We start from the raw sequence: 15312 nt of genomic DNA on the forward strand, positions 1-15312 counted from the left end.
CGGAGATATCTTGCGGCGCCGCCTCTCCAGGCCACAGCATGGGCACCAGCTCTTCAGCCGCCTTCCGCAGCTCCCAGCCGAGCTGGGTGACGGGCTCGATGCGGGCAGCCATGGACGCCAAGTGGTCCTCCATGGAGAAGTACTCCGAGCTGCCCTCGCCGCCTCCCCGCCTCCCCGGAGTCGCGCGCGGCGCCAACGGCTGCCAAGGCTGCGTCCTGCGTCTCCGGGAAGGCCGCTGCAAGAAGAAGAAACAAGTCAGAAGCCGAAATAAGCTGAAAAATGCAAATTTTCGAAGTCCTAAGCCAAAAGGAAAAGCCTGGCGGCAGCCGGCAAGAACCGACTGTCACCAGCCCGAAGATAAAGATAGCAAAGAAATCAGAAGTTTCCGCTGCCGGCTGCCAACGAAACCGGCAGTCGACAGCCGAAAGCCGGCAAAGGGAAGGAACATAAAGATGTGCTTACCCGCCAAGCCGCGATCAAGCGCGCTAATGCCTTCAGTCCAGCGTTTGGCGGTAGCCGTCAGCTCTGTGGACTTGGCGGTGACCTCCTCCTGCAGCGCAAGCCGCTGCTTCTCCACCTCCGTCAGCCGCCGGCTCAGGTCATCCACCTTCTCCTTCTCCGCCGCCCTGAGGGCGTTAAGCTCGGCGAGATGGTTCTTCTCCAGCTGGCGCAGCCGCGTCAGCTCCTGCTCAGCCAGCTTGAGCTTGCCGGCGGAGGATCGGCCCGCCTCCTCGCTCTCGGCGCACTGGGCGCGAGCGGCTCGGAGATCCGACTCCAGCTGCGGAACCTTGGCGGCTTCAGCTGCGAGGCGGCCAGAGAGAAATATCAGCCAACCAAGATTAAAGAGAAAATAAGACATCAAGTCGAAAGTAGCGTGGAACTCACCCTTGACGACCTCCAGCTCACGAGCCAAGGCGGCCCGCTCGATCTTGGCCTTGTGGTAGCTGGTCACCACCTGGTTGTACAAGAAGGTGCGCCGCTCCTCAACCGTCTGAAAGGATCAGTTGTTTAGACGAAACCTGGACCGGCTTCAGGCAGCCGGCCCACGTCTCCGAGGGCTACCAGGACAAGAAAATCGCAAAAGAAAAGAAAACACACCTTCTCAGCATCCTCCAGCGTCGCCAGCTGGGCTAGGGTCTCGGCGGCCTTGGTCTTGAGGCTGGCGCGATAGCCGGAGAAGAGCATCTTCATGGGCGCCGTGCCAGGCTGCCCCTCCCGGCTGATCACCTGGCAGGAGTTCGCCTGGTTCCATGCCTTCTCCATGGTTCCTGCCGAGCCGAAGCTGGAGTCGGAGGCGGACGGCACAGCCACCAACCGGGCACCCTTGGCCACATGAAGGCCCTCAGACGGGCCCGCTGCGCCCTCCGTCCTCACCAGCGCGCGCGAGTCGGCGCCCTCCGTGCGCGCCGGCTCGTCCCTCTCCGGCTGTTGCCTGGCCGGCTCGTCCCTTGTCGGCTGCTGCCTGATCGGCTCGTCCCTCGTCGGCTGCGGCGGCGGCGTCGCTCCGGGCGCATCGGATGGCCCAGCCGGCCCTGTTGTCTCCGGCGCCTGGGGCGCCCCCTCCGGACTCTCGTCCAACTCCACCACGGTGGGCCTGCTGCCGGCTCCGGCCGCACGCGGCGCGCCCCTGCCAGCGCCAGTCCTAGGAGCAGCCCCACCGGCTCCGGCCCCGGCTGAAGGCGGCATGCCCAGACCAGCCCCAGCAGCTGGGCCCAGAGGACGAGTCCGGCCCGGGAACATGTCGTCCAGTGTCGCCTGGCGAGTCGGCTCAACCCGCGTGCCACGATCTGGCGCGGAGGCCAGCGGCACGGCGAAGGAAGAAGCCCCTGTCGCAGGCGGCGGCGGCGTAGGTGCGCGCGAGGAAGGCTGCGGCGTCTGCTCCCTCCTCTGGCGCGGAAGCGGCGATGTAACGCGCGGAGCTTGCCGGGAGCCGCCGCCCTGGGCAAACTTGATAGGGGCCCTAGCCGGACAAACAGAAAGGTAATAAGCATAAAAGTAAGGAAAGAAAAGGAATCAAACAAGAAAACGAGAGAGAACTCACCCGGCCTGCTCCGGGACCTTCCTCGGCTGCTGCCGGCGCTGCTTCTTCGCCCTCGACTCCGCGGCGGCGGTGGAGCCGGCTCTCTTCGTGCCCTTGAGCGCCGAAGTCGCCGTGGTGCTTGGCGGCCTCGTGCGCAGAGGCACGGCGGGGATCGGCCCCGTGCCGGACGTCGCCGGCTCCTCCTCCTCCTCCTGGTGCTCTGGTGAAGGGGGCGGATTGTGCTCCCCCTGGCCGCCTAGATCAGGCGCCTGCGGCAGGTCGTCGTCGCCGGCATGCTCGCCGGCTTGGTCAGCCGGATCGGCGAGATCCGGCGTCCACCTCTTCGTCGCCAGGTCGCCGTCTTCGGCGTTCTGGCGCTCAAAAACCTAGAAAGACAGAAAAACATGAGCATATGACAAGCCGGAAGTCGGCAGAACAAAAGAGAAGTCGGCCTCGCAGCCGCAAGCCGGAAAATGGCAAAGACACGAAGCTTACCCGCGCCGGTGGATGGTTCCTGTCGCAGGGCTCCAGCCCGTAGCTCCAGTCCTCCGCCAGGTTCGCCTTGGTGATGTGGTTCACCCGGCTGGCCACCTGGGCCTTGGTGAGCGGCGCCTTGGACGTCCGGTTCGGATCGAACCGGCCGGACATGTGCCCGATCTTGTGGGTGCGCATCTGGAGCGGCAGCACCCGGCACTCGGCGATGGTGCAGAGAAGATCTTCGGCCGTCAGCCCGCCGGCAGTGGCTGTCGCCAGGAGATCCCAGAGCAGGTTCACCTCGGCGTTCTGGTCCGTCGAGCGGGCGTTGTGGCTCCAGTTGATCCGGCCGACTGGAGGAGCCGGATTGAACTCCGGCAGGTTGATCCGGTCGACGAGCTCCCCCTCGTTGCGCACGTAGAAGAACGACATTTGCCAGTTCTTCACCGAGTCGACGGTAGGGATCTTGGGGAAGGGCGTACCAGGCCGGGTGTAGATCGAGGCGGCGCCGCAGGCTCGCAGGCGGCCGTCGTTGGTCTGCGCCTTCAGGAAGAAGAGCCGGCTCCAGAAGTCGATGTCGGGCCACAGGCCGGCGTACGCCTCCATGAACGCTACGTAGCAGCTCAGGAGGACGCACGCGTTGGCCGGCAGGTGGTGCGGCTGAAGGCCGAAGTGGTCGAGGAATTGCCTGAAGAATGGCGAAGCCGGCAGGCCCAGCCCGCGATCAAGATGCGCGCCGAAGACGACGCGCTCGCCGTCCCTCGGCTCGGGCTCCTTCTCCTCGCCGGGCGCCCGCGTGATGACCGACTGCGGGATCCGCCGGAGGCGCACCAGGCGTTCGATGTCATCCTCGCGCATGTAGGAGCCCCTCCACGATCCGCTCGGAGACGCCATTGACGAGGACGAGGAAGAAGACGACCAGGAGAGGCTGAACGGCGAGGAGGAACCTTGCGACCGCGGCGGCGACAGCAGCGGCTGAGGACGCTCCGTCGAGACGCGCGGCCCCGTGGCGCCGGATTGGCGGAGTGGCGGCGGCGGATCGGTAGGGATTCGCCCGCCGGAGTTCGCCAGCGGAAGATATTCGCCGGAGCAGCGGCGAGCTCAAATGCGCAGCGGAGAGCGATGGAAGCAGGAGCGCGAGGAAGAAGAAGTGGCAGGTGGCCGCCTCGAGGCGCTCCCCCGCGGCATTTATAGCCACCCGACGCGGGCGGTTGGCCTCCAAGTGGCGGTCGTGGGCCGTAACTCCTCCCACGTCGCCGGATTTACTGCGCCGTAACTGCGCATAACTCCCCCCACGTCCACAACGGTTATCGGAAACGGCCACACCACGTCGCCCACTACCGCACCGGATCCGGAGGAGCATTGATGTGACCAGACGAACCGACCGCCGGGCCAGGCGTCAGACCAGTCAAGTCGGGCGCAGGACCCGAGGCGGCGGAGACTCCGGCGCGCCGCAAGCCGGAGCCGGACCAAAAGTTTCACTCAAGCCAAAATTCATCAGCAAGGCGGAGGCGCCATCAAACCTTGCGAGAAAGCAAAAACTGTACAAGTGTAAAAAGTAGCCGGCTAAGAAGCAGCCGGCAGGCACGAGCCGGATGAGGGGCGCAGCCGGCTGAATGGAAATTCTCAGTCGGCCCCTCCAAGTGCCGTCAAATATATTCAAGAAGCCAGGAAAACCTGCCTAGGTCCTTCTGAGCGCAGGACCTTGCCAGCTTCGGGGACTAATGTCGGGGGGAAGACCCCGGATAGGGCAATGGACGCGGAGCAGCCGGCTGGCCACTGGCCGGCTCGCGGCAAAGGCCGGCTGAGGAGCAGCCGGCTGGCGCCGTGGCCGGCTGGTCCGGAAGCCGGCTGGCTCTAGGTCCTAGTCGGCCTGGCTGCGGCCACCAATGCTGTAGCTGGGCCGGCTTCTACAAGCCATATCCGACTGGGGTTTATACCTCAGACCTACTCGAGGCTGGCGAGTCTTGCACAGGAAGGAACCGGGTTGGTGATCCGGGTTCCCAAAGTCCACGCTGACTCTGTCTTCCGGAAAGCACGGGGCACTGTGGAGGAATAGTGCCCCGCGCCGGACAGGCCGTCAGAGCTTACGACGATCCGTACCGGCTACAGTGGCAGACGGAGACAGGGACACCTCCTCCATACCGCTGACCGTGGCAGCCGGATGGGACAGGCCACGATGCCTCAACCACTCCTGACGTCACCGCCTCGGGAAGGAGCGGAAGCCGAAGCCGGCCAAGCCGGCCAGTAGACTATAGGGTCTTATGTGTAAAGTGCCGGTGCCTATATAAGCCGCACTACCCCCTCTCGTGCGGGGGATCGATCATTTATTGCTTTCACCTACCTACAGAGCTGCCCTGTGAGAGAGACCATCGTCTCCCTTAACCTCTCAGGGCCAGCCGGACACAGCTCAAGGAGCAACCTTGTATTGTGTGATCACCATATACACTCTAGCAGGAGTAGAGGTTTTACCTCCACCGGAGGGCCTCGAACCTGGGTACGTCGCCGTGTCGCTCGTGCCCATACCCGCTTCCGGATACCGCCGTGAGATCCCTCAGGAGCCCCTTCGATTAGCCATCCTATGGCATATGCCGTGACGATACCGCGACATCGAGACTGCCTTTTCTTCACCGGGCAAGACACCTCTGGTGATGCCCCAACCTTATTTGCTGATTGGCCATTCCTATCATTATATAGCTGAGAAGAAGCATGACCCTGACCAGCAAATGCAGACCCTATCAAACATTTAGCCACCTGGCCCTTCTTCTTCCTCTCGTCTGGGACACATAAAATGTCCGCCGAGTACAGGAGTTTTCCCTCTACATCTCTTCCCCCCGGATGCTTCCATTCAGTCGATGAGTGGCCAAACAAACCACAAGAGAAACTGTACAACGGCAGATTTTCATACTGAACTTGAAAACAGTCCGTCGGAACGAGCCTGCGAGAAAACTGTGACCCCGCATCAGCAGTTTTGTCAATGTCCACTGCCACCTGGACTACTAAACCGACAAACACGCATCCCGGTCTGAAGGTAGAAGAACTGCTAAACCCAGGGGCATGTGTCGGGTGTGTGAAAAGTCGATTACCTCCTTGTCAACAGAGTGGTGATAGGAACAGAAAAGGCACATAAGAACGAGAGGAGTAAGAAGTACTATGGTATATTGTAGAAGAGTTATTGGAGATTGCATAGCACCAATAGGGCCGGCTGCTCATGTTTATATAGGCGGACACATGTACAATTACAGGTACAACCCTGAGAAAACACGGGGACCTATACCTATACAATATGTTACTCAACACCCCCCCCCCCCCCGCAGTCGAAGGGTCGGCACCGACACATAGACTGGAGCGAAACTCAGGAAAATTCGTGGATGGCAATCCCTTCGTCATGATATCGGCAAACTGCTGTGACGTCGGTACGTGAAGAACTCGAACGCGACCGAGGGCAACTTGCTCACGAACAAAGTGGATGTCCAACTCGATGTGCTTGGTGCGCCGATGATAAACGGGGTTGGCGGAGAGGTAGACAGCCGACACGTTGTCACAGAAGACCACCGTAGCCTTGTCAACAGGACAAGAGAGCTCGGACAGAAGCTGACGAAGCCATGTGCACTCAGCCACAGCATTAGCCACGGCGCGGTACTCGGCCTCGGCACTGGAGCGAGACACGGTGGGCTGCCTCTTGGAGGACCAAGAGACGAGCGACGAGCCGAGGTAGACGCAGTAGCCGCTGGTGGAGCAGCGCGCATCCGGGCAACCTGCCCAGTCCGCGTCCGAGTAGGCGACAAGGTCAGTCGACGTCGAGGGCGAAGCATGCAACGACAAGCCGTAGCCCATGGTACCACATACGTAGCAGAGAATCCGCTTCACCGCGGCCCAATGAGCATCCCGAGGAGCATGCATGTGCAAGCACACCTGCTGCACGGCGTACTGGAGCTCCGGTCACGTCAGCGTCAAGTACTGAAGAGCACCGATGATGGAGTGGTAGAACGGCGCATCGGACGCCAGCGACCCATCACTGGCGGAGAGCTTGGCCTTCGTGTCGACAGGAGTAAGTGCAGGGTTGCAGTTAAGCATCCCTGCACGCTTGAGAAGCTCGTGGGCATACTTCCGCTGATGGAGGAAGAACCCGTCCGCACGCCGGACAACCTCGAAGCCGAGGAAGTAGTGCAGCGGGCCAAGATCCTTCAACGCGAACTCAGCGCGAAGACGGTCGGTGATCTGTCGAAAAAGACCAGCGGTGGAGGCCATCAGGATGATGTCGTCAATGTACAGCAGCAGGTATGCCATGTCGTTGCCGGTCCGGTAGATGAACAGCGACACATCGGAGCGCGTGGAGCGGAAGCCAAGCTGATGCAGGAAGCCGGCGATGCGCTGGTACCAGGTGCGGGGCGCCTGCTTCAGTCCATACAGGGACCGAGAGAGCAAGCACACATCATCGGGGCGCTCGGTGTCGACGAAGCCGATGGGCTGCTGACAGTACACCTGTTCCTGCAGATGGCCATGAAGGAAGGCGTTGGAGACGTCCATTTGATGCACCAGCCACGCACGAGACGCGGCGAGGTGCAACACTGTGCGGATCGTGCCCGGTTTGACAACCGGGGCAAACGTATCCGTGAAGTCGACGCCAGCGCGCTGCCGAAAACCGCACACAACCCAACACGCCTTGTAGCGCTCGAGAGTACCGTCGGAGCCGAGCTTGTGCTTGAAGACCCATTTACCGGTGATGACGTTGGCGCGAGGGGGCCGGGGTACGAGCTCCCAGGTCCTATTACGCTGCAGCGCGTCGTACTCCTCCTGCATGGCGGCGCACCAATGCGGGTCGCGCAAGGCAGCGCGAGCCGAGGTGGGCACCGGCGAAGGAGCGGTCGCAGGGCCGGTCGCGGAGCCGGCCGGACCGGGCAGCAGGCCGGGTCGGCCGGCCGGGGCGGGCTGACCGGGCGGCAGGCCTGGTCGGCCGGCCGGGGGCCGGTCTGGCCGGGCGTAGAACCGGCGGAGCGCCGGGCGGCCGGCCGGGGCCCGCCGGCCGGGGGCCGGTCTGACCGGGCGGAGGTTCGGGCGGCGAACCGGCGGCGCACCGGGCGGCAGGCCGGGTTGGCTGGCCGGGGGCGGTCGGACCAGGTGCTGGGCCGGGTCGGCTGGTGAAAGGGGCGCCGCCGTCGTGCGGCAAGATGCTGTTGCTGCTGGCCCAGAAGGCAGACACGGTAGACGGAGACGCTGCGCAGACCTACTGGTCGGCGGGGTAGCGTGTAGACGGCCGCCGCACGCCTGCGCGGGCGCGGGTGAGCATGGACTCAGGAGCCGACGGGTGGCGAGGCGGGCGACGAGGCAGACGACGAAGAGGCGGCCGAAGGGGACGCCGCGGGTGATGGTGCCTCGGGTGGCGCGGGCGACGGGGGCACCGGGGGCGCCTCGGGCGTCGCGGGTGCGGGCACCGGGGCGCCGCGGGCGACGGGGGCGCCGTGGGCGCCGCGGGCGACGGGGACGCCGAGGGACCAGGCGGGGTCGGCGCAGAGGGGGCCACCGCGGTCAGTCGTCGGCACGCGGCCGCAAGAGGGCCAGGGGCGCCGGGGGCATCGTCGGAGGTGTCGCCATGAGTCCCTGCTGAAACGGAACAACCAACTCGTCAAAGTACACATGCCGGGAAGTGAGGACACGATGGGAGACCGGGTCGTAACAACGGTAGCCCTTGGTGTTGGCAGGGTAGCCGAGAAACACACAAGGGAGAGAGCGCGGCGCAAGCTTATGCGCGACGGTGGCAGCAGTGTTAGGATAACACCGGCAGCCGAAGATGCGAAGGTCATCATAGGCGGGCGGCACACCGTAGAGAAGATGATGCGGCGTGTAGGACAAACGCATACGACACGGGCGGATGTTGACAAGGAGAGTCGCCGTGGCAAGGACATCCGGCCAGAATCACGGGGGCATGGAGGCGTGGAACAGAAGGGTGCGGACGCAGTCGTTGAGGGTACGAAGCATCCGTTCGGCATGGCCGTTCTGTGAAGAAGTGTATGGAGACGTGAGGCGGAAGATGGCGTCGTGGGTGGCGAGAAGTGAGCGAATGGTGATGTTGTCGAACTCCTTGCCGTTGTCGGTTTGTAAGGCGTGAATGGGGCGACCAAACTGAGTGGAGACGAAGGCGAAGAAGGCGGTGAGGGTGATGGCAACATCTGACTTACGGCGAAGTGGAAAAGTCCATACAAAATGCGAGTAATCATCAAGAATCACAAGATAATAGTTATAACCAGAGTTACTCGAAACCGGCGAGGACCAAACATCACTATGAATAAGTTGAAAAGGAAAAGACGCGACTGTGGAGGATGAACTAAATGGAAGGCGAACATGTTTGCCTAGACGACATGCTTCACAAGAGTGGGCATCCATTTTATTACAAGTAAAGGATAAGCCTTGCATTATTTGACGCAGAATGGCGGAGCTAGGATGGCCAAGACGGGCGTGCCAAAGGTCGACACCGGCGGAGAGGGCGAGTGGGCGGCCGGTGGTGGTGGAGGCCGCGCCAACGGGGTAGAGATCGCCGGGGCTGTCACATCGGTGGAGGAGCATCCGGGTACGACCATCCTTGACAGAGAAACCAAAAGCGTCAAATTCCACAGTCACAGGGTTATCACGACAGAAAGACTTAACAGAAACAAGATTTTTGATCAAGTCAGGAGAAACAAGAACGTTATGGAGAGAGAGAGGAGTGGAAGTGGAAGGAAAAGAGACAGAACCAGTGTGAGTAATGGGAAGAGCATGACCGTTGCCAACGATGATGCGAGAGGAAGTGGAAGTGGGTGTAGAAAATGAGAGGTTACTGGGGTGCGCAGCCATATGCGCGGAAGCGCCTGTGTCCATGAACCAGTCGCCACTGCCACCATACGCCCCAGCGGAGGGGGCGCTCTGGAGGGTGGTCAGGAGCGCGGGATCCCACGGGGTCGCACCCGGGGAGGCGGCGTAGGCCGGGGCAGGCCGGGGCGCCGCGTAGAACGCATGGTGGGAGGCTGGACGCGGCCCCATAATGCCCGGGTAGGGGTCGCGCGGCACGGGCATGGAGTAGGCGTGAACGACCCCGGTCCACGGGTTGTGACCGGCAGTCCATGGCGGAGGGGCGGTGTACTGCGGGGGACGAGGCGCGGGGGCGGTGGCATTGGTGCCACCGTTGCCACCGCCATTGCCACCGCCACGGCGACGACGGCCGCGGCGGCTACCGCCAGAAGGAGCCAGCTGCCCGGTCCAGGGGCCGGTCTGGCCGGCCTGGGCGCCGGTGTGGCCAGTCCAGGGGCCGGTCTGGCCGGCCTGGTGACCGGACTGGCCGGTCCACGGTCCGGTCTGACCGGACGGCAGGCCGGCGGCGAGGAAACCCGGCAGCGGACCCATGGGACGAGGCGCAGGGGCGCGGGAGTCTGGGCACCATGGGAGAAGCCAGCGGCGAAGGCGGTGTGGGCCGCCCGAGCCCGGAGATGCTTGAGGCGGCCCTCCTCGAGGCGCAGGTAGGCCATGGCCTGCTCGAAGGTGGGCGTGGTGAGGAGCGTGAGGTTGGAGGCAGCGTTGCTGAGATCCTCGCCGAGACCCACCGACGGGGTGGAGAGCATGATCTTGTCATCGATCGGGAACTCCAAGTCACGGAGCTCGTCGGAGAGACTCTTCAGCTTGAGGGCGTAGTCGTCGAGAGACAAGTCGTTCTGGTGGGTGCCGAAGAACTCCTGCTGGAGGAAGGTGACCCGCTGGATTTTGTTGTCGGTGAAGAGGCCGGTGATCTTAGCCCAGACCGTGTGGGCGGAGTCGCCGTTGCGGACGACGGTGCGAAAGATGTCGTTGGAGACGGTCTGGTAGAACCAGCGGATGATGGTGGCGTCGATGGCGAGCCACTCGGGATCGTGCGGCATGGCGAGGAGGTCGATGGTGCCGTCGACGTGATCGAGGAGATCATACTCGCGGAAGAGCAGCCCGAAGTACATCTTCCACGGGAAGAAGTTGGCAGCGGTGGTTGAGAGCTTCAACGGCACGCGCTCGGCGATGGGGATGTCGCGGATGACGGCGACGGAGGGGCCGGCGAAGGGGTTGCTGCTGCCGGAGCCGGAGGAGTTGAAACCGGAGCCGGAGGAGTCGAAGCGCTCCATGGCGGAAGTGGTGGTAGGGGCGGAAGCGGCTAGGGTTAGGGTTGGAGTGGGGAGAGGCGGCAGTGGGAGATGGGGAGCCGGCGGCGCCCGGGGGAGAGGAGGCGGCGGCTAGGGTTGGTGGCCGGCGGCGCACTAGGGAGGAGGGGGCAGCGGCTAGGGAGGAGGGGGCGGCGGCTAGGGTTGGTGGCCGGCGGCGCCCTAGGGAGGAGGTGGCCGGCGGCGCCCCAAGGAGAGAGGAGGGCGGCGAATAGGGCAGGACCCGAAGGGTCTCTGATACCATGTAGAAGAGTTATTGGAAATTGCACAACACCAATAGGGCCGGCTGCTCATGTTTATATAGGCGGACACATGTACAATTACAGGTACAACCCTGAGAAAACACGGGGACCTATATCTATACAATATGTTACTCAACATATACTGTGAAGTAACAAGAGTTACAAAGATACTCGTATGCAACAAGTGCATGTAGCTAGAAAGCATCTATAATTATTGACTGAAAGTCACCACAAAGGATCAATCGTACATCGGCCGGCCGGCAACTACTGGCTACGGGAGTCCACTATACGGCAGCTTGGCCGTCCACCTTGGATGAAACGAAAGGCACACTCGTGACAAGACAAATCCAGCGTACTTTGGAAACATCTACCTGGAATCTTACTCCCTATAAATAGAATACTAGTGAGCCAGCAAGTGAACACATATTCAGACGGGATTGATGAAAAGAAGCAAGTTCTGAGAAATATGGAGGCCGGCAAGAAGCCGCACGTCGTTTGCATGCCGGCGGCGGCGCAGGGCCATATAACGCCGATGCTCAAGCTGGCCAAGATACTCCACACCCGGGGCTTCCACGTCACCTTCGTCAACACTGAGTTCAACCAGCGTCGACTGCTGGAGACGCGCGGGCCGGCGGCGCTAGACGGCCTCCCGGACTTCCGCTTCGACGCCATGTGGGACGGGCTGTCGTCACCGGATGCCGATGCCCACGGCCCACCAGAACCTCCCCGAACTTTGCTACGCCGTCATGAACACCTGCCTGCCCCAGTTCATGGCACTTCTTGCCAAGCTCAATGTCCCCGCCTCCGGAGTACCGCCTGTCACCTGCATCATCGCTGACAGCGTCATGTCGTTCGCCTATGATGCCGCGAAGGAGATCGGCGTGCCCTGCGCGCCACTGTGGACGGCTAGCGCCTGCCCTGAGCGGCTACCCGTTCGTGTGGAACATCCGGCCAGACCTCGTTAGGGGCGACACGGCCGTGCTGCCGCCGGAATTCATTTCCTCCGTCGGCGACCGCTCCATGTTGACAACTTGGTGTGCCCAGGAAAAGGTAATTGCTCATGAGGCAGTGGGGGTCTTCTTGACGCACTCCGGGTGGAACTCGACCCTCGAGAGTATATGTGTCGGCGTGCCAATGCTAAGCTGGCCCTTCTTCTCGGAGCAGCAAACCAACTGTCGTTACAAGTGCACCAAATGGGGAATTGGGATGGAGATTGGTGGTAAGGTGAAGAGGGTAGAGCTGGCGCAGATGATACAGGAGGCGATGGAGGGGGAGAAGGGGCATCAGATGAGGAACCGTTCGGCAGAGTGGAAAGAAATGGCTGTGCAGGCGACATTACCAGGTGGACCTGCCGAGGCAAATTTGGATGCAGTCATTAGTGATGTACTCTTGGCAAGATTCAACTCTCGCAATGATGAAAAATAAAGGAATGTTGGGACTCGCCACAAATGTTGCAGCAGGTGGAACGCAGGAAAAAAATGACTTTTTTGCTGCGTGGTTTCATCATGTTTCACTATTTGTCAATCTGGTGAAACTGTCTAGCATAAATCTCGAAGCACCGAATCAACTGGTGAAATATACACGACGTATACAACGCAAAGTAGAGACGTCAAGGGCGGTGAATCAGCCATAAAGCGGTCAATATTAGAAAATAGATTATAGGACAAAAAATGGTGGCCGTGTAATTTGAAAAATCCAAGCGGCATGTGTGAGAGCTCTCGAATGAGTAAGTTGATCGTATCATTCAGAGAGAGTTCAAACACTTGAATGCTTTGCATCATCTTTCTTGATTGTTTTTTGTTCTTATCCATTTGATACTTTAGATTTTGCATTCATTCTCGTGACAAGGTCTAACTCATTGAAAACAGACTTTGTGCGGAGAACTTGTTGTGTTTTTGTGCTGGAGGTTTTACGGGTTAGTATTTCATAAAGAGGTCAAACCTTTCATCTTCTAGATTTATCATCCCTTGATTTACTATTATGGTTCTCTACATGATTCTGCAAGCTTGTTGTTTCGAAACGAGCCAAAGATCATCAAAATTGTAGTTCGGGTGCTAAGGTTATTCCAGTCATGTATATTTTTGAGGGAAAATATAGAGGAGATCTAAATCTACTTTTCCACCAATCAAAATCGTTTTGAGGGGAACCTACTAGATCTAGACTTAGAGTCTTTTTTTGGATTTTCTTCCTTTGTTCTTCCTCTATTATCTTTTGTAGCTTTGGTGAAACTTGGTAGGAAGGACTTAAACACTTCTGTTCTTGCCATCGCACAAGGTGCATCGCGGTTTGAGTTCTCTACAGAGATTCGGTAAACTGAGAGTTCATGGGTTATTCTCTCTGGTGCTTGTTCCCGAAGCTTGTACCTATTCGGTTCTTGAAACCCTAGAAGGCTTGGTGGCCTTTTGTGGCGGTGTGGCTGATACGTCCCCGACGTATCCATAATTTCTGTCGTTCCATGCTTGTTTTATGACAATACTTACATGTTTTGCTTGCACTTTATGATGATTTCATGCATTTTCCGGAACTAACCTATTAACGAGATGCCACAGTGCCAGTTCCTGTTTTCTGCTGTTTTTGGTTCCAGAAAGGCTGTTCGGGCAATATTCTCGGAATTGGACGAAATCAACGCCAAACCTCCTATTTTTCCCGGAAGGCTGCAGAACACCGAAGAAGAGTCGGGGAGGGGCCAGGGGGCCACCACACCACATGGCGGCGCGGGCCAGACCCTGGCCGCGCCGGCCTAGGGTGTGGCGCCCCCAGGTGCCCCCCTGCGCCGCCTCTTCGCCTATAAAATCCCTTTCGACCTAAAAACACCGTACCAATTGACGAAACTCCAGAAAGACTCCAGGGGCGCCGCCACCGTCGCGAAACTCCAATTCGGGGGACAGAACTCTGTTCCGGCACCCTGCCGGAACGGGGAAGTGCCCCCGAAAGCCATCTCCATCAACGCCATCGCCTCCATCATGCTCCGTGAGTAGTTCCCCCATGGACTACGGGTTCTAGCAGTAGCTATGTCGGTATTCTCTCCTCCATGTACTTCAATACAATGGTCTCATGAGCTGCCTTACATGATTGAGATTCATCTGATGTAATCGGTGTTGTGTTTGTTGGGATCCGATGGATGATACATTATGATTAGTCTATCTATAAAGTTTGTGAAGTTATTGTTGCTGCAATCTTGTTATGTTTAATGCTTGTCACTAGGGCCCGAGTGGCATGATCTTAGATTTGAGCTCTATACTTATTGCTTAGATTGTATCTACAAGTTGTATGCACATGTCACTGTCCGGAACCAAAGGCCCCGAAGTGACAGAAATCGGGACAACCGGAGGGGATGGCGGTGATGTGAGGGACACATGTTTTCACGGAGTGTTAATGCTTTGCTCCGGTGCTCTATTAAAAGGAGTACCTTAATATCCAGTAGTTTCCCTTGAGGCCCGGCTGCCACCGGCTGGTAGGACAAAAGATGTTGTGCAAGTTTCTCATTGCGAGCACGTACGACTATATATGGAAAACATGCCTACATAATTAATAATCTGGATGTTCTATCTTAATGCTTTGATTCCTATCAATTGCCCAACTGTAATTTGTTCACCCAACACTTGTCACTTATTGGAGAGTTACCACTAGTGTAGATCGCTGGGAACCCCGGTCCATCTCTCATCATAATATACTTGTTCTCTATGTCATTGGAAGTAGTATCAACTATTTTCCGGTGCCATTGCTCTCATATTGCTATTACTGCTGCTGTGTTACTGTTACTACTGCTCTCATATTACTGCTACTTTCACATCACCCCTGTTGCTAGTGCTTTTCCAGGTGCAGCTGAATTGACAACTCAGTTGTTAAGGCTTATAAGTATTCTTTACCTCCCCTTGTGTCGAATCAATAAATTTGGGTTATACTACCCTCGAAGACTATCGCGATCCCCTATACTTGTGGGTCATCAAGACTGTTTTCTGGCGCCGTTGCCGGGGAGGCATAGCTCTACTCATAAGTTCACCTGGGGAGTACACTCTACCTCTCTCTCTATTTTATTTTATTTTGTTTTGCTTAGTTTACTTTTGCCTAGTTTATTTGTGCTTAGTTTATTTCTGTCTAGCATTATTTTGCTTAGTTTACTTTTGCTTAGTTTCTTTTTGTCTTGTTTTATTTTTCTCATATACCCAAAAATCCATTGATACGTCCAAAACGTATCTACTTTCCCGAACACTTTTGCTATTGTTTTGCTTCTAATTTGTGTATTTTGGATACAACTAACACGGACTAACGCTGTTTTCAGCAGAACTGCTCTGGTGTCTCGTTTTTGTGCAGAAATCCAACTTTCGGGAAAAACCTCGGAATTTATGCAGAAGGCCCTATTTTCCCAGAAAACTAACGGAGCCAGAAGGGCAATTGAAGTGGAGGCCCGAGGGCCCCA

The 15312-nt window shown here is 58.6% G+C and overlaps 1 pseudogene; it reads left to right on the forward strand.

The window, feature by feature from the left end:
• The first annotated feature begins 11355 nt into the window (after nt 1–11355).
• Nucleotides 11356–12317, forward strand: LOC127328994 (UDP-glycosyltransferase 85A5-like; annotated as a pseudogene).
• Nucleotides 12318–15312: the final 2995 nt, after the last annotated feature.

The sequence above is a fragment of the Lolium perenne genome, chromosome 2, assembly GCF_019359855.2.
Source record: "Lolium perenne isolate Kyuss_39 chromosome 2, Kyuss_2.0, whole genome shotgun sequence".
NCBI classification, from domain to species: Eukaryota; Viridiplantae; Streptophyta; class Magnoliopsida; order Poales; family Poaceae; genus Lolium; species Lolium perenne.